The sequence below is a fragment of the Pyxicephalus adspersus genome, chromosome 2 (assembly GCF_032062135.1).
Source record: "Pyxicephalus adspersus chromosome 2, UCB_Pads_2.0, whole genome shotgun sequence".
NCBI lineage: Eukaryota > Metazoa > Chordata > Amphibia > Anura > Pyxicephalidae > Pyxicephalus > Pyxicephalus adspersus.
The window spans coordinates 43,648,407-43,667,118 of NC_092859.1; the positions used below are offsets into that span (position 1 = coordinate 43,648,407).

General features: G+C 39.2%; 1 long non-coding RNA gene across 1 annotated transcript in view; it reads left to right on the forward strand.

Moving 5' to 3' along the window:
* The first annotated feature begins 8,292 nt into the window (after positions 1-8,292).
* The window catches only part of LOC140325031 (uncharacterized), a 60,377-nt gene continuing 49,957 nt past the window's right edge, over positions 8,293-18,712 (forward strand). The window contains exon 1 of the long non-coding RNA XR_011919630.1: positions 8,293-9,166. This is a non-coding gene — a long non-coding RNA (uncharacterized lncRNA). The remainder of the gene's footprint in view (positions 9,167-18,712) is intronic.

Below are 18,712 nucleotides of genomic sequence, written 5' to 3' on the forward strand. Positions count from 1 at the left end.
TGAAAAAAAAATATGTTTGAACAGACATTACATGTGAACAGAAGCATGCAGCTTATATGTAAAGAATGCGGGGAAGTATGCCAAACAATGTGAGCACAATGGATTAATATGGGATATGGGTTTTTCAAAAGCTATCCCATGCCATAATACATACATCAGACGCTTCCAGGTTGTGCAGCAATTTAGCTCTCTTTCCTTTTCTTAGGAGCAATCTCACATCTTTGTGCATCTCTACTTTTTTTAATAAAAAATAGTTTATCAGTACTTTAAAGGCCTTTATACATACCATATTTGCACTGTGGTAATGTGCAGTAAAATGTGTGTTGCACTGTATGTTTCAATGCAAAACAATGAATGGAAATCTACATAATATTGAAGTAGCAGGCAATGTACTGTGGCGTGTTGCAGTAAAAAACGATCATGTCCATTAGTTGTTTGTAAAGATGTTCTGCCAGCCCATTTGAAATTAATGCTTTAGATATGCCTTTATCAGCTTTTTTTTAACCCTTGGGGGACCCTAGAAATAACCTACTGTCTTAGGGAAAACCTACTATTATTACTATTTCCACAGTACATTAGCTTGGTGGTCAGTGGGAACAATTCTTTTTATATTGCTGGCCAGAGGAAAGATTAACACCTTTACAAACAGAAAATAAGATCATTATTGTCAATTAAACTGACCTGAGAGGTCCAAATTGCTTGTTGCTTGAAGGTACCCTAACCACCTCTGGAGAAACCCTAGCTGAGAAACACTGCTTTAGATAGATCAACTTTTCTCCCAATTAAAGAGTGGCAGGGAAATTCTTGTAGTATTTATAGGGCATTTTTGCTAATATAGGATTGTAACACAGAAGGCTATGAGTTTCACACATGCTGGAATAGTGAAGTCTGGTATTTGTTTCAATGTTGAGTAATTAATCAGATTCATATCCTAACTGGCATTTAGTTTGTGAATGTAATCTGTATCACAATATTGCAATCCTAAAATTCCATTATCCTAAAATTTTAATTCTTGGCATGTCCCTGTTGCTAATGATCTAAAGCATTTTTTATCAATGTATGTTTACTTATACTTGCTCAGCCTGATGTGTGGTGGACCATGGTTGCACAATGTATGTTGGCATAGAGGTTTGTAACCACCATCAGCGGCACATGTGATGGAGTGACAATACAGGACCACAACTGGAAGACCATCATTTATACTAGCCTGAATAGGACCTTCATGGAAACTTCATTCCTCGCATTGTCCATCCACTACTCAATAGCATCTGCTGTAAAGCTTACACAGGGTCTCCTAAATCCAATGGGCACATGGAAGGTGGGTGTTAGTGGACTAAAACCATATATTTTTTCCTGAATAAGTCTTTTTAAAATAGGTGGAGAAAACAAAGTCTACTTTACCTAAAAATGGTGCCAACTCAGTATGCCTGATTTATTAAAGCTCTCCAAGGCTGGAGAGGATATACTTTCATCAGTGAATCTAGGTGATCCAACAAACTTGGAATGGATTTATCTAAAATAATTTGATATTTGCTAGCAAATGTTTTGAATCCTGGACCAGATCTATTCAAGATTTGCTGGATCACCCAGTTTTTCTGTTGAAAGTGTATCATCTCCAGCTTTAGAGAGCTTTAATAAAATATGCCCAGTGTGGGAGCACCTTTAAGAAGTCACCTTGAAGGCAAAGATTTTACACCCACAAATGTTATACACATTTTCCTTTTTCCAATAAGTATGGTTTTTTTGCAGATCACACATACCAAAGAAAAAAAAAATAACACAAAAAAGAAGTTGTAATTTCTTTAGATGTGCTGATTATCAGGTTTCTGGTATTTATCTAGAGCTGATGAGAAGTATTCAAGAGTCTCTTACAATAAACTTTATGTGCTGAGAAAGTGAATAGTGCTAGTCCACAAGGACAATACTCTAACCCGAGCTGACCCATTTCATGTGATGGTGAACTAAAGCTGGGAAATATGTTTAAAGGCTCATGCTATATGTTGGTACAATTGCTGTGCATTATGGCATGCTAAAATAAGGCAAACTATAATCTATTAATTTTCAATGTGTGGCAGTGTACCTTAACGCCTTAAAAATAGCAAATGCAGCATTTCTGTAAGGCATGGCAGCTGCTGCACATGTACAAATTGCACACGTATAGGAAATGAAATGAAAATGAGCTCTCTCATATTTACATCATAAATATAGTGTACAAAGGTGAGCTAAAAAAAAAAGCTGGACGATCATTATTCTGCACAGGACAATAAAGCCTGCAAATAAAATCATTGGAAGTGGTGGAAATTATATCCGGTTTATAGACCAAATGTGCTTGAACACTGCACTCAAACTCCTTTCCTAGCATTCAGTTGGTGGGAGAGTCAATCAAGTGTGAACAATAGACAGCAGGCTACATTTCCCGGGATCCCTGCATTACAGAAAAAAACGTGTCTAGATGAGGAGCTAGGATTTGTAAGTAGGTGGTAAGAGGTTGTTGGACCTCAATCTGTTAACAAAAAAACTGAAGGTGTGACAGGTCACATAGCTACCTACACAATGGGATTTTAAATTGAACAAGGCTTTAGGATTCTGCCTTGCTCAATTTTGGCTTTAGATGAGTTTTATAACCCAACATTATTTTTTATTCCCATATCCTAACATTACCAAGTCATATTTTTATAACTTCTGAAACTCTTTAAACAATATTGAGATCTTATAATATGTATAACATGCTTGTAATATGCACTATACTTTGATTTATAGATGGCAGAGCAGAGTGGGAAGGTATAACACAGGAAAAAGTGTCTTATTCACAGGAAGCCAGAAGTGCAGCTCCATTCTGCGCACATCAAGAGGTCTTAGCTGAGTTGAGAAAGGTCCTAAAATAATAAAAAAATGACTGAATTGGCATAAAAATTAAAGATTTTTTGAAAAAAAAGCTGTGTCTAGAACTTACCTTTAATTATGTGTTTTACCTTTACCTTTAATGATGTGTTTTTGAGGTTTAACACATGTTAAACCTCAAAAAAAATAACGTTAAAATTCAATGTAAAGTACAACTAAAGGTTCCTATATAACAGGCTAAATGAGTTTTAAAATTAGTTCTGATGCACCAGCCTCACAATCAAGTAACAACACTTCCTTCCTTTGCCTTCCATATTTAAGCCAAATCCTTTTTATATGTATCTTATGTGCCTTCCATCCAGACACTGCAGCGTTTAGTGGGAAGGGTTCATGAGTCAATCCAGACCGCAGTGGGCAGGACTATCTATGACCAGTTACTGATTATTTAGCTATAGGTTTGTATTCCAGAGCAGTGCAGTATCGTTGATAAACCATCACTGGAAGCTGCCTTGGGTGGATTCACTGGCAGGATTAGCAGGCATTGGTGGGACTATGCAGGGGGACCAAGAAAAATCTAGTTGAAGATGTACTTATATTAGGGATGATCAATGCCAATCACTGTATCACCCACAAATTTGAACCCCCAACAGCCATTTTATATCAGATGGTGAGTGTTCTAATATAATACTTTATTACAAGTAAACAAGTCTGTGGGAGAATTTTATAATCTCACCACACATCCACACCACCCTGAACTCAAAGAATATCAACAGACACCCGGAGCTACCAGATGGGCCAACACCCTGCCAGCCTTATCTTGGAGAGAACACATCTGATGTACAAGTAATCTGATGTAATGAAACTTAATGATTGGATAGATATGAAGTAATTAGTTGTTAGTATCCCAGAAAATCAGCCGAATTAAAAAACAGGGAGTAAATAAAACTTGGAGTTTTCTAAATATGTGCAAGGTAAGAAGCAATAATTCAAACCAGGCACGGGATGGCAAATAACATGGATATAGTACAGAATAATGCAAAACGGGTTTATGACTTTGGAGAAAAAATCAAAGTAGGTATACAAATAGCAATTTTTCTTATCATCGGTGTACCTATCAGAGCAGTCCAGGGCAATTCTGGTAACACCTGGAGATCCGAGGGGAAAGTGGCCACCACATTGGGCTTCCCACAGTAGCTTTGTTTTCCAAGAAAGCTGTGTGCTATTAGACTGTGACCCATATGCCTGCAAGCAAGTTCCATTAGTGAAGGGCCAATCGTAGTTGGGTATTACTATTGTTCTATCATCAGGTGTAACCTCTCCGAACTACATAAGTAGAGAAGTTGAGGATTGTAAATTTCCTGGTTATGCCCAGGGATCCAGATATAGTGTGGAAAATGCAGTAAGCAACATAACCCTACATTGGACCCACTTCAGAATAGTGTGTAAATGAGCCCTCTACTAGACCACTAACTAATTGTGCTAAAACCAGTCCATTGGGATTTTTTTGAGTTGTAAGATGACCCCATGCCCATATATGTTTTAAATCTTTTCTGCATTGGTCCTGTTGCGATAAGTGTTTTGCGAATTCTATTGCATATAAACCTAGCAGTGTGGACCCATAAACATCCCTGGTGCTAAGAACCTAATCAATAAAGCCCAGACCCCATTACTCTTTTGACAGCTCAATCAGACAGAGACCCATTATTTAGAATTCCATAATTTCTACAGCTTCTGCTGTCAAGGTTGACAGGAACTTGCAGATTTACACAACATTCAAGAACCTCTGTGGGTAGTTCTCCTTTTGTATCTGTCACATTTTACACATGTGATACTAACCTCACACACATGGAATCCTGCAGATGGTGGCTGTCAGAGCTGATGGCCTTCAAGGCTTTGCCTGAACCTAAAACACATTGCTATTTTAGCTGATATATACAACCAAGAGCCAGAGGTGTGAATGGGGCAGAGTTTGAGTCCTTGTTAGTGTGCCATGTTTAAAGCAAAACTAGTCTTTCAGTGCTGTCATAAATCTGTCTGTATTCTGCTGTATTTCCTACTTAATTCTATAGACCATGGCACGCACTGTGGTTCTAGACGTTTTGGTTCTTTAGAGCCATGGTAGTTACTTTGGTTCTAGAAGCTTTGGTTCTCCAGAGCAATGGTGTTTACTTTGGTTCAGGAAGTTTTTGTTCTTTAGAGCCATGGTATTTACTTTGGTCCAAGAAGCTTTGGTTCTCCAGAGCCATGGTGTTTTCTTTGGTCCAGGAAGTTTTGGTTCTTCAGAGCTATGGTAATTACTTTGGTCCTAGAAGCCTTGGTTCTCCAAAGCCATGGTATTTTTCTTGGTACAAGAAGATTTGATTCTTCAGAGCCATGGTATTTATTTTGGTTCAGGAATTTTGGTTCTTCAGAGTCATGGTATTCACTTTGTTCCAAGAGTTTTTAGTTTTTCAGAGCCATAGATGGCTGTCCGTTTTGACCCTTTTTTGGGGGGTAAAGGCTATTGAGCAACCACACGGAAAGCCATCTGTTGCTCTTAAGAACCAAAGCTTCTTGGGCCCAAGTGAGCACCAGCCTAAATGTTTGTAAATCAGGCACACCATCTCCCATTTTATAAATGTGCAGGTCAGGCACTTGACAAACAGCATCTGTCCTTAAAACTCGGATAAAGCACAGTACGTAAAATGTAATAAGCAAGTCATTTAAACCTTTCATTATTAAACCTGTTCAGGTTTTATAATACTTAAAGGATCTTCTGATTCATCCCTGAGCTCATATGTGACAGATTCTCTTTATTGTGTTTATATTCCCTGTGGTAGCTCTAACTATTGACCTTTTCTTAATAAAGCATCTGAGTTAGACATTTCTTAAGTAGTCACCATTTTGCCTGTAACAACCAATCAGATTCTCCATTTCCCAATTTCATGAGAATGAAGGAAAGAATTTGCACTGGGCAGCACACACGGTCTGAGGCAATTCTTCCCACAGACAAACTGATGAGAAAGATTCAACCTCATTTTGAAAAGCATCTTGCAGAAAATGTGTCAGCGATGTCCCACTGCCACAAAGTCACATTCAAACTTTAAGAATCCAGCTGTCACTTACCAGTCTTAGTTGGAATCTGATTAGTTGCTACAGAACAATATAGAGAGTTTTTGCTAAAAGGGAAACTATATATTTGGGGATACAAAGAAAAGAGTGATCAGCCGTGTGTATATATAGTGTACCTATTTCTTTCTTACCTTATAATACTTGTGCCATATTATTCCTCTCTCTAGCTGCACATTCTGCAGCCAGGCCTGTCTGATTTGGAACAATGCATACTCTATGCGGCTTTGATTTTTACCTTAGCAGTTCCTTGAAACTTTGGCTGCAAGGTACATGAAGAATCTATTGATGACACATGAGAAGTTTCTTGGCTTTATCTGACTTCAATGCTTTTACTCACTGGCTTTGAACAAGCATACAGCCCATATAGTCAATATGCAGTGTGAACTCCTGATCTCTGTGCAAGTTTCTATGACACCGAAAAAGTCAAAGCAATAGGAACAGAATGACATAGTTACATAGTAAGTTTTAAAAAAGTCCATCAAGTTCAACCACTAGGGAAAAGGATTCTTTTAATCTAGGAGGGAAAATGACTATGCTGAAAATCATATAGCAAACAAGAATGCAAAGCCTAAAATCTTGCGAAATTGTACACTAAAGTAATATTTGTAATAGTAATAATGTGCTTAATAAAAAGTCTCTATAGCTTTCCACATTAATGGTCACATATTTCAGAGATGACATCATGAACAACAAGTGTAAGAGGGGTACATCACTGACTGCCAGTCTAGCTGGGTACTTTTCCACTACCAATGTAAGATGGCATAACTCTGATCACCATTGTAAATGGACACTTCACTGACTAAGACCAATGTAAAGGGGACACTTTCTCTGCCTACTAGTTTAAGAGGACACTTTTTCACTGACCACATAGGTACAGGAGCACATCACTGACCACCAATGTAAAGGGGGCAAATCGATGACCACCAGTGTAAGGGGGGGGCACATCACTGACCACCAATGAAAGGGGGTACATCGATGACCACCAGTGTAAGGGGGGGGGGGGGCACATCACTGATCACCAATGTAAACGGGGCACATCGATGACCACAAGTGTAAAAGGTGCACATCCACAAGTGTAAGTGGGCATATTTCTAGCCACAAATGTGGGAGGGAACCTTTTCTCTGCCTAATAAGGGGGCAATTTTTCACTGACCACATATGTAGAGGAACACATCACTGACCATCAATGTAAGGGAGGGGGCACATCACTGACCACCATTGTAAAGGGGGCACATCACTAACCACCAATGTAAGGGAGGTGGCACATTACTGACCACCAATGTAAAGGGGGCACATCACTAACCACCAATGTAAGGCACATTACTGACCATCAATGTAAGGGAGGGGGCACATCACTGACCACCAATGTAAAGGGGACACATCACTAACCACCAGTGTAAAGTGGTACATTACTGACCACCAGTGTAAGGGATCACATTAATGAGTGCTATTGTACAGGGCACATCACTCATCACCAGTGTAAAGGGAAATATTTCCATTGATTATCCAAGTGTGCATTTCTTTAATCACCACATAAGAGACTATTACAATTTCTACTATCTGCATTTATTTCCTGTCCATTATTATTTCATTTCATAATTATTATTCAAAATAATTAAATATGTATGTTAAATATGCCTCACTTTCTGTAATCTTTAAGAAATTTGTATAAATAAAACTTACTGTTTATGTTAATGTATTCTGAGCTGTATAAAAAGTGTTTATCACCAAAAGTTCCCTAAAACCTGAAATTTATTTAAATGATTCCATGATAAAATGGATAAGAAAGGGTGCCCTAGTGGAATGTGTCAGAAAAAGAAAGTTTATGCCAGGGTCATCTGATGTTATACTAATAAAAGGTGAAGATTATTATTATTATTATTGTATTATATTATTATTTTTATTATTAATAATAATAGTAATAATAATAAACAGGATTTATGTAGCGCCAACATGTTATGAAATGCTGTACAATAAATTGGGGTAGCAAATGACAGACAGAAGAGCTTAGAATCAAAGAGGTTGACAAATATTAAAAATGGCTTTTGAATTTTATTGTAACATTAAGTAATGTTACAAGTATTTTATGATAGAAGTGATTTATATTATACAAGAACATTTATATTAGATTTTATAACTGCATTTATTCTGTGATTACTGCCTCCAAAAACCTGTTACTCTGAATTCTACCTTTTCAGATCTCCATTCAAAGTACAAATCTGAAGTCACGACCATGGCTTGTGAGCTAAAGATATATCTGCAATGAATTTTGCTATTCTCCTCAAAGCGGAATAATATATAATTATTTCCTCTAATCAAAGGAAGTGGATTGGGAAGGATTCACAGCTGGATCAAAATGCATTATACATAATGGCAGCACTTTGTCCAAAAGAACTAGGACGTTGTTACAGCCTCCGTATTCTGATACAAGCCAGCTTTAGAGATTATCCCTTTTTCCTTCTGACCAGTCCATCTGAAAAAAAAAAGGAAAACACAGCTGAGCATCTTTTCTCTTTCTGGTAGTAGATGATGTGTTGTTACCTGGAGTTCTCCTTTAAGTGATGCTAAAAATCTCTTTTCTGACGTAGGATCCATTGGAAGAGTAAAGGCGAGAGAGGCAATCAGCTAGAAGCAGTGAAGAGGTTAAAAGGATTCAACATTTTTTTTTCATTTGGCTTTCCATGGAAGAAGCAGTGCTCATGGCGAATATGAAACACCAATTCCCTGTATGAGGTACAGGGCGAAACGCAGTCGCCTTTGCTGGATGGACACAAAGCAAGATTTACAGTTTGTATTCAGAGCTTGTGCACTTCCACTGATAGATAAAAGGTGGAGCTGCTGCCTACATTTCAAGGCTTTGAGGCTTCCATTGTAGGTGCTGCATCTCTCCATCAGCCCTGGGCTTTCCAGGCAGGGAACACCAAGCTGTCATTTGTGGTCAGCAGAAAAAAGGGGCTCAGTCGCCATACAGGGCACATACAGGGGCATTGCCCAGGGCATACTGTACTTGTGAGCTGAATGCTGTAGGATGGCAGAGTAAATCCGCAGATGTGGATTCTCCAAGGATGTGTTAACTCCTACAATTCCAAAGACATAAATGTAACAGCGCTTTCTGTGTCAGTGTTTTGCTGTCAGAGAATCATGTACCTGCAGGGAAGCCAGCTCATCTATTTCATTTCTTACACTTAGGAATTACACAGCTGATCAAATGCAGGTAAGGAACTTTGTGAACCTAAATAATAGCCAGGGCTGTTTCTAGGCACAAAGTCACTTAAGCTTTAGATTTTTGCCAGAGATAAACAGTTGTGATTGATAAAAATTTGGCATATAGCGGTCTTTCGGTGTTCATTAATCGGCCCAGGTGGATCAATGAATGATCAGTTGTGGAAGACTGCTGTACTTTCCTATGAAGGAGAGCACAAAAGATGCCTCCTACTCATCCTCCCCTTCCCCTTTCTATAGAACAGTGTGTACAGGGCTCATTCATTCTCCTTTCACCGAATGAGGAAAGGTCATTTCCATTGATAGAAATCTGATGTCTGTGCCAGGGTTTGGATTGGATGGGGAACCATTTAGGTCCTTATGCCTCCAGCCTGCCTGTCCCTCCTGTAAACCAAAATTGCTGATCCCCTTATTACCCCCTGATATAGAGCAGTGCAGCTGTTCCAGTACCTGCAGGTTCTTCCTTAGAGGTCCCATCCTGGCATTTGTAATGTGAAATCATTGTTGAGCGATGGGTCAATGAACCTCCCGGGTAATGGAGCAGGTAAGGATGGCTATTAAACCACATTGCCCTGCCCTGCTTTGGATATGGAAAAGTGGGGGAGAGTAACAGTTTTGGTTTGGGGGAAGGGTGCATGTTCCAAGGTGGGGAGGTGACCTAACCTACCCAGAAATAGCCCTAATTTTATCTGACATGCCTGCTAAAGATTTGTTATTCTGTCCATTCTGTCAAAAATGTACACAGTCCTGCATAAAAGATAAACTGGACTGGTGATTTGACCTTCCTCTGCTTTAATCAAGCAACTCAGTTACATTACCTGCTCTTCCCTTCCTGCCTATTATTGAAAGTGGACAGCAGCATACTCAGGATGTAATCTCTCTGCTCTCTCCACCTGTCCACTTGTTTCTTATCAACACAAATATATGTAGAGACCTGAATGGCAAAATGGGATAGAATTCAGGTACTTAGATTAGTTGTAATCAAAATACATTTAAGGTTTTTATAACATAAATTCATATTTCTAATTCATGTTTTTCTAATACCAGATTGCCATAAAACTTTTAAAGAAGTTCATAGAAACGAGACAACTCCTTGATGACCGCTCTTAGGAATCAATAGGACAGACTGAAACCTTGTCTGATTAATATTCACCTAGGATCAGCTAGGCATCTGGTTGCATTTGCCTGCACTTTAAGGATTGTACAGACGCTGGATAAATATTCAAAACAAATGACTTTGAACAAAGATTGCAAAAAAAACTTTTCCCCACTTAAAAAAAAAACAAAACAAAAAACTTTTGGCTATAGCTTAGCTTTTTAAATATTAACAAGTCAAAATGTTTGAACCTCCGTTTAGTAACACATCATGATTCCTACAGGTCTGCCATATTGCATAGCCAAGCTGGTGACTCCAGTATTTACTATGGCACACTTTCAGTCTCCTGTGTCACCTTCCAACTCATTGGATCAGTATTTCTCAACTAGGGCTCCGTGGAACCCTAGGATTTTGCCAGAAGATACTAGGGGTTCATTGAGCAATGAGCAGTTTGAGACTCTCAGGTCAGAATAACTGACACCAATTATCTTTTTGGCTATCTGTAAGAGTGATATTCTTCCCACTGACCACCAACGTAAGAGGCATTTTTCTTGCTGACCACCACACTATTGTACTGTGAGCTGTGGAAATAAAAATTATAGCAGTGGTTCCCTGAAGATCCAAAAGTTTTTTTAAAGGGTTCCCCATAACAAAAAGGTTGAGAAACACTGTATTAGACAGCAACTGGGATTGGATTTTCCATGCAAAGAGCGGTAATCCCGAGCCACACTCGGGGTTGCTAAAAAACAATAAAAAAACCCACTAGTCTTCTTGTCCCTGCAGGTCCTCTGGCGGCATCCTCCTTCTTTGATCTTCTACCGGCGTGTGCAGAGACGTTCTCCAGGGTTTCAGTTCATGCGTCGGTCTGTGCGGGAGGCACGGCGGGAAATTCAAATAATTTTGGATTGGATTCGATACAAAATAACTGTATTGAGTCCAATACAAAGAAATCTTTATTATATAAAGAGAATATTACTCTCCCTGTCCCACAATTATATAAGGTAATTCCTTATTAGTTGATAAGAGGGCAGTGATGTCCCATTCTGGGTTCTGTTCCAGCATAGCTTTCCTTATTTGGCAGGCCTGCTATGGATTCTACACTCAGTAGACTGGTAAGTGGTTCTTTAGACATTAATATTAATTTTTATTATTATTTTTTAACAGAATTTATATAGCACAAACATATTATGCAGTGCTGTACATTAAATAGAGGATGCAAATGACAGGTAAGCACAGACAGTGACACAGGAGACAGAGAGGACCCTGCCCTGAAGAGTTTACAATCTAGGAAGACATGTCCATACCGATTCATTAATGCACTAGACTAACTGAATATTAGCCAGGTAAAGCTAGTACCTGGTCAACATGCTACTGGAAGAGGGTGTTCTACCAGTGTCATTTTACTTGTTTTCTGTGTGCCCACGCCATCACTGACACAATGACATCCTAGGGATGCATCATCACACCGGTCTACTGGAGAATGCTGTAACATTCTGGGCCACCTACCAGATCCTACAGGGGGGACCAACCTGACGACTTCTAGCTTTTAGGCATGTATTAGGAAAAATGTTTAAGGTTTGCTACTGGTGGGAAAAAAGATGCCCACTGGCTGGAGGTGAGCTTTGGTAGCATAGCACCTGAGAAATAAAGCATTTGTCATGTTATACTTCGTAATGCTATCAATCTAGTTCCCTGCGCCATCAAAAGTAGTATACAGAGCTGAACTGTGGGACAGGTAGAGAAGATGAGCTTCTTTCTTGGTGTGCAATGCCACTACGCATACAAAAAATGAGATGTCCTTGGACTTTGGATGTCCTATCACTTATTGCCTTGGTGACAATGATCACCAGAACAAATAATGAGTGTGACTCCAGCAGGGTCAGGGACAACAATAAATGCATGATTCTTGAAGGTTCTAATCCATCTCTACTCTTTCAAAATCAAAAAAAAAGTTTGGAGCTACAGATATCATTTAATCATCCACTTTTGAAATTACCACCAAACTTTCACTGAAGACATTGTTCAACAAACATTGTAAGTAGAGTCCATATTGTATATATAGCTTTAATCATATGTTCTGTAGGGATGTTGTTCATCAAAATAATAGTCAACTATTGTTAAAATACAAAAGCATGTTCAGTACCTTATTCTGTGAACCAAATAGAAAATCAGGGCATTTATGTATTCTAAATCAAGCAAGTTCCATGTTTCTGGCCTGCCATTTAATAACAATGGTACCAAGCAGTCCACTATCCACAAACCCTGTAATCATCGGCATTCCTGCGGTCAGAAACATATTTTCCGATGAAAGAAACTGAAGCTTGATGTTGGCGAATAGTCAAACTCCAGCTAGACAGGATGACTGCACAATACAATAGAGGTATGCAAAATGGCATTTTTTTGGCAGTCAAACAAGCTTTGACAACAGATGGGTATAAAAGCAACAGAACACTGACATCAACGGAGACCAACATACAGTATACTGGCTACAACACACATCTCCTCTATAGCCTGTCGAAAATTCAACTGATTAACTGCATAGGGGGCTCTTGTTTTCAACAAGTCTGCTGTAATTAAAAAGCAGGTTATGGGTTTTGAATGATCAAACTGGAAAAATAGAATCATATACATACTACCTAAACCCAAAACTAGCTATGACAAATTCTAATAGCAACCGGGTTTATAAAACAATGTATGGAAACAATGTGTTGGACGAAATACTTGTTTGGGCCAAATGTGCTTGCACAGTGCATTACATCTCATTACTTCATCATCTCTAATTCAGCTGGTGGGAGGGTCAATCAGGTGTGATACTGTTATACCCAAAGTAGGAAAAAAAATAGATACCGGACTATTATTTCCACTACATAAAGGATGGAATTTTAGTTTACAGGTGGTGGCTTAGTAGGGGATGAGCTATTGTAAGACCTTAGGCTGGGTACACACGTGCAATAATTGTCGTTGGAAAGGATATTTCACGATCCTTTCCAACGACATAAGACTGAAAGAAGCATGAACGAGTGCTGTACATACTGCACCATTCTGCTATATGGAGAGGGGAGGGGAAGAACGACGGAGCGGCACCCTACTGCGAGCTCTCCCCTTTCACTTCCATTAAGATCGTTTGTCGTCCATCATCCGTGTATCCGCCAGGACGGTTATTCGGACGATGGACGATAGGCGCTGTACACATGCCAGATTCTCGTCCGATATCGGCCCCGAGCCAATTATCGGACGAGAACCATTAGACGTGTGTACGTAGCTTTAGTCTTTTAAAAAAAAATGTCTTTGCAAAAGTGCACAACTATAGGCAAGCACAGCAACATATATATCTTTTACCTGCCCAATTTGTGCTGCTCACAACTTGCTTTGTAATCCAGCATATGTGCCATAAGCACTAATGTCGATATATATAATATTATAATATGTTAGAGGGTGGGGGTTGTCTTCAGAAAGGTTTGCTTTGCAAGTGGTTGTTTTAATTTTCATATGATGTTGTATCTTTATGCTACTTTAACCCTGGTATATTCATTGAACATTTATGGAAACTCTACTTCTTCGTCATACTTGATTTATTTACTTAATTTTACGCACATTCCCACAAGCCTAATAAGTAACCCCACTACAGAAGCACTAATTTTCATTAACGACATTCCAGCCTCTTCTCTCCATCGTCATCTCCCATCTGTTCATTTTTTCCTCCGTTTCATCATAGAACACTCTTATTCCAAGCTCCTATTTCCTGCGATGTGAATACATATATATTGATTCATGCCGGAGCTATGACAGCAGAAAGCCAGTGCCCACAATAGCCTGGATGCCAAGGAGTCTGTGCCAGCAGATGGAATCCCAGCACCCCCAATGCTTGCATCTTGTTTACAATGTAATCTCCATAAATCGCTAGAAAGTTTTGGCATTCAAGAAGAAGTAATTAAGGATGGGCAATTTTTTTTCATGTGATTCACATTTCACACTTAATCAGAACGATCTGCAAACTTGCAGAATTTTTTTTTGCTAGGCAGCTGGGTTTTTTTTGCATTATAGGACAAAATCTGTCACGTATGGGGTGAGGAGGTTATTTTCATGAAAATATAAAAAGCCCTGACCCAACCTTTTTTACAATGAATAGAAAATTCCTGGAAATACATTTAGTATTACAATTGATTTTTTTAAACAAGTGCAAAATAGAAAAGTATTTTCATGTAGCTGTAAAGATCATGCCTAGCTATAAAATATATTTTCACTGCACAGTTACTTGTACATTCCATCAGTGTTTCCCACTGTATGAAGAGTAACGCATGGCTTCATATCCATGAGCAATGAGCCTGTTCTGACAATGGTTTGTGCAATGGTTTACAGCTACAGATTTTTGTGCCAGTAAAAGTTAAACAATATTACTTATTTATCACTTTATAACATGCAGCTGCCAAATACTAAGTACAGCTTTGGCATATCATGTCACCTGCTCCATGTGTAGTGTGTAGGGATGACATCGCCAACCGTAGATTCTTGTGGAGAATTGGCTTTGGACTCCCCTTCCACACTGACTTGGGGGTCTCTGGGAGTCTCTGTCGGCTGAGGAGGATCCAGGGCCTTCCCTATGTTGTACCCTGGTGCCATATAAACATAGAATAGTATCAACAGACACAGACCAAGTAGTCCATCAAGTCTGTCCCCAGTTTTTTTTTTTTCAACCTGTTCATGGATCTGCACTTTTCAAGCTTGTTTATATTAACTTAATGTTGACCTTCTCTTTAAATCTAGTGGGAGTTGGCTCCAAGCATCAATTACACGTGGTAAAAATGCTTTCTGAAATTTGCTGCAACATTTCCTCCTGCTAGTTTTGGGTCATGCCTCCATGTTCTTCATCTTCAGCTTAGCTAAATATACAACTTCTGTACCTTATTCATATCCCTAATGTATTTAGAAAGCTAAAACATGTCTATCTCTTGCCTTATTTGCTTCATACTGTATTAATTAGGCTCCTCCTGTCCCTCCTGATGGACCTAAGTGAGCTCCCCTGAACTGGACATACAGTAGTATAAGGCCTAGTACACACAGGTATATGTGCTGCCAATTACCAACACCAATCTATTTACTGAAACATTCAATATATCCACAACGATTGGAAATCCAAAAAAAAGGTTTCTTACAATTAGTCAGCAACTGAATTCCCTTCAGGGTCATTTCAGATTCCATTGTTTTATTGGATCCTAAATCATACTGGAATCAAAAATCCGTCCATGTGCCTATGACTCCAGGGTCAACATGGGGTAATGAGAACTGGCTTCCTCTTGCTAATCTACAGATACATTCTAGAATTCTATTATCTGTCTATATTGCTAGGTTACTATGGACTTTTTGTGCTTTAATGTTATGTTTTGTAAGTGTAGGCCCCTTAGTTGGATACAGGATTCTGACCTAGTCTGACATGATCTGCCCCCAACAAAGCCTTGCTGCTTTGGGTCCAGCATATTGTGTGCTTTAAAAGGATCATTGATCCCTTTTTTAGAAGCAATTTCATTAATGTTACTCCAACAGATGTAAAACTCACTGGCCTGTAGTTACCAGAATCTTTTGTACTTCCATTGTTGAGGGTAGTTACAAAATTAGCTGTCCACCCCTAAGCCAAATAGATTTTTAAGCTTGGTCCCATTATCTTCACTTCTGGTGTAATTGTCACATTACAAAGCAATAGGAAATATCTCCAAAATGTAGAAAATAAATCTTCTAAGAGAGTTGTTCCTTGGCTAAATTTCCTATTTTTCCTTCCATCCCTGTCCCCATGTTATTTTATATTTTGGATTCCCTACTTTCATCTCTAGTGACAATGGCCAAGCCATTTTTATATTGTTGACAGACAGTAATGAAACCCTGGCTGAGATTCTAGTTGTGGGTTGCCCAATATATGTCCGCTGGTTACTACCTGGCCTGCCCATTTTGCTTTGCCCATAGAAATTTAGGCTCTGCCCCGATTTATTAAAACTCCAGTGATTGGCAGGTCACACCCATCATTGGTAAGCTCCACTTAATCTAAAAATCCTTAACGTCCTGCTAAGATACTATACCTTCCTCAAAGACCATCTGCCAGGTTTTTTTTATTTATATAATAGCATTGACAAGAAAATTTATACTAAATGAGTTGTTGCTTGTACATTTACTGTAAACAAGAAGGAAGTAATGTAGGTGTTTACAATTTAATCAAGGTTAAACATAGTTTTAGAAATCAGATGTGATTGCACAGGCATGACAGCACGCTATTAGGTATTTCAGAATGTTTATAGAGTCATAGCTGAGGGTTATTGTGTGGGTGAAAATGTCAGCTTTCCCGTTATATGAATAAGCAATTAATTCTAGCTTATCTGTAAATACATGGCGAAGCAGATTTGTGCGCTTGTCGGGGGGAAACGGAAAGTCACTGTAGGTGTGTGTGTAAGTTTTAATTATCTAAATACGGTGCTCAGGAAAGTAACTATGGCTGCTGCAACACACATAAAAAATCAGATGGAATACAATTTCGCACTTTACGCAATACCAGACAAATACAAGATTGAAATACATGTATGCCTACCAAATTGTTTTATTTATTTTTATTTGTTTTGTTTATCCAATCTTTTAATGCAGAAAATATATCAAAACCCTTGACAATTATGTAAGCTAGACAGTTCAGCCTGGTCCAAGACCTACCCTAGCCTGTGACTGGACAATGACGGAACAGCAGCACCCAGTAAGATTCACCAATCTGCCATTTGTTCCTGTAGACATGTTCACATCATGTTTACCTTATCTGCACATCTTCACTTGATATTCACTAAATGGTTGAAATGAAAATTCTACTGGCTCAAATGCTCAATTATTGCAATTGATAATAAAATGCAGTTGCTTATGGATAGTGTCCAACAAGTGCATTTAACACAATTTCTTACTAGTGCATACAAGTGCCCTGTCATGTTGATACAAGACTAGTTCTTCATCATTGTAGTAGTTTTGATAGGGACTCCTCAACCCCGTCCTTTCCACACACACATACATATCTTGGTGCTCAGAGAAGGATGCTCAGCCCTTCCCTACCTCCCTAGTGAACTTGTCTTTTGAACTCTAACCAGTTCCCCATGCCCATGGGTTACCTGTAGAATAGACAAAGCAACATACAATTATTAAAAAAAATTATATAAAAAAATTTAGGTCTTTACTGGCACAGGAATCCCAAGAATGCCTCGGGGATTCTAACACTTTGATGCACTGGGGACTTTGGGAAGTTCTCAAGGAGGGGACATGGAAGTCCTCCTCCTGAAATCCAACAGAAAAGTATGGTGCCAGTCAGAATCAAGCATTTGTGCTCCCAAAGTAATCATCAATGTGAAGGTCATTTAAACTGATAAAGGCTTGTGTACTGCTTGTCCCTTTGCCATGGGCATACCAGCTAATATGAATGATGGGCTGGTTATTTTTTAGGAAGGGTTTGGAAGCACACTTCTTTATTCAACCTAATAATTAAAAATAATGTAATCTTAGTTAAGAACAAATTAGGCACTATAGATAGCTTAGGCTGTCAAAATGCATTTTTTTGTAATTTCCCTGCTGTGGAGTGTCAGGCAATTGTCAAAAGGGCAACAGATTCAATTGTGAATTTGCCAGTGATTCCTTTATGAATATGCCAATAAATTAGTTTGACCCTGGAGCACAAAGTAAGTTTTGAGTTGGCACACTTTTCAGACCTACTTCTCCTTAACTTCTCACATAATAACTGCCTATGTGGATATGATATTTGGAGACAGCTAGAGGTTAGATTAAGGGTCGACAAACTCCAGTAGTCCATTCCAACCTAACGCCCCCCCAGGTTGATCAGGCCTAATACTGGCCAGCAGGGGTCGGCAACCCGCGGCACCGGAGCCACATGCAGGCTCTTGAGCCTCCTTGTTATGCCTCCCTTCCCTATTTACTGCGGCCGGCGTTAACACTTCCCCCGCTGTGGTAGGGGGACAATGTATATGGAGGAGAGGGATTTCCCTTCAGGGGCGTTCCTAGTGGGGGAGCCATCCACGCGGGACTCGGGAAAGAGTTCGGCCTAGTGTGCCTTGTTGTCCTCCAAAAATTGCCTAATAGCCAAAAAAGTTTGCTGACCCCTGAGTTAGACCATCATGCTGGACCTCTAGCTACAGTTCCATGAAACATGTTTTCAGCCAGTAAAGTCAGAAGTCTGTTTGCTAATCTGCATAAAGGGCTGCTCATACTATGACTACTCTCTACCTTTGCCTTAGGGCAGCCAATTTGATTCAGTGCACTGCCCAATGCAACGTGCCACAGGACAAGTTGCACATGCTGTGCTTCTTAAAATGCATGCATTTGCATGAATTGCTGTTGTGCTGAAATGCTTTGGCAAGGTGTGTTTGGAGTGAAAAAAAGAATGGAACACAAACATGTGCAAACTTTTGTCCATGT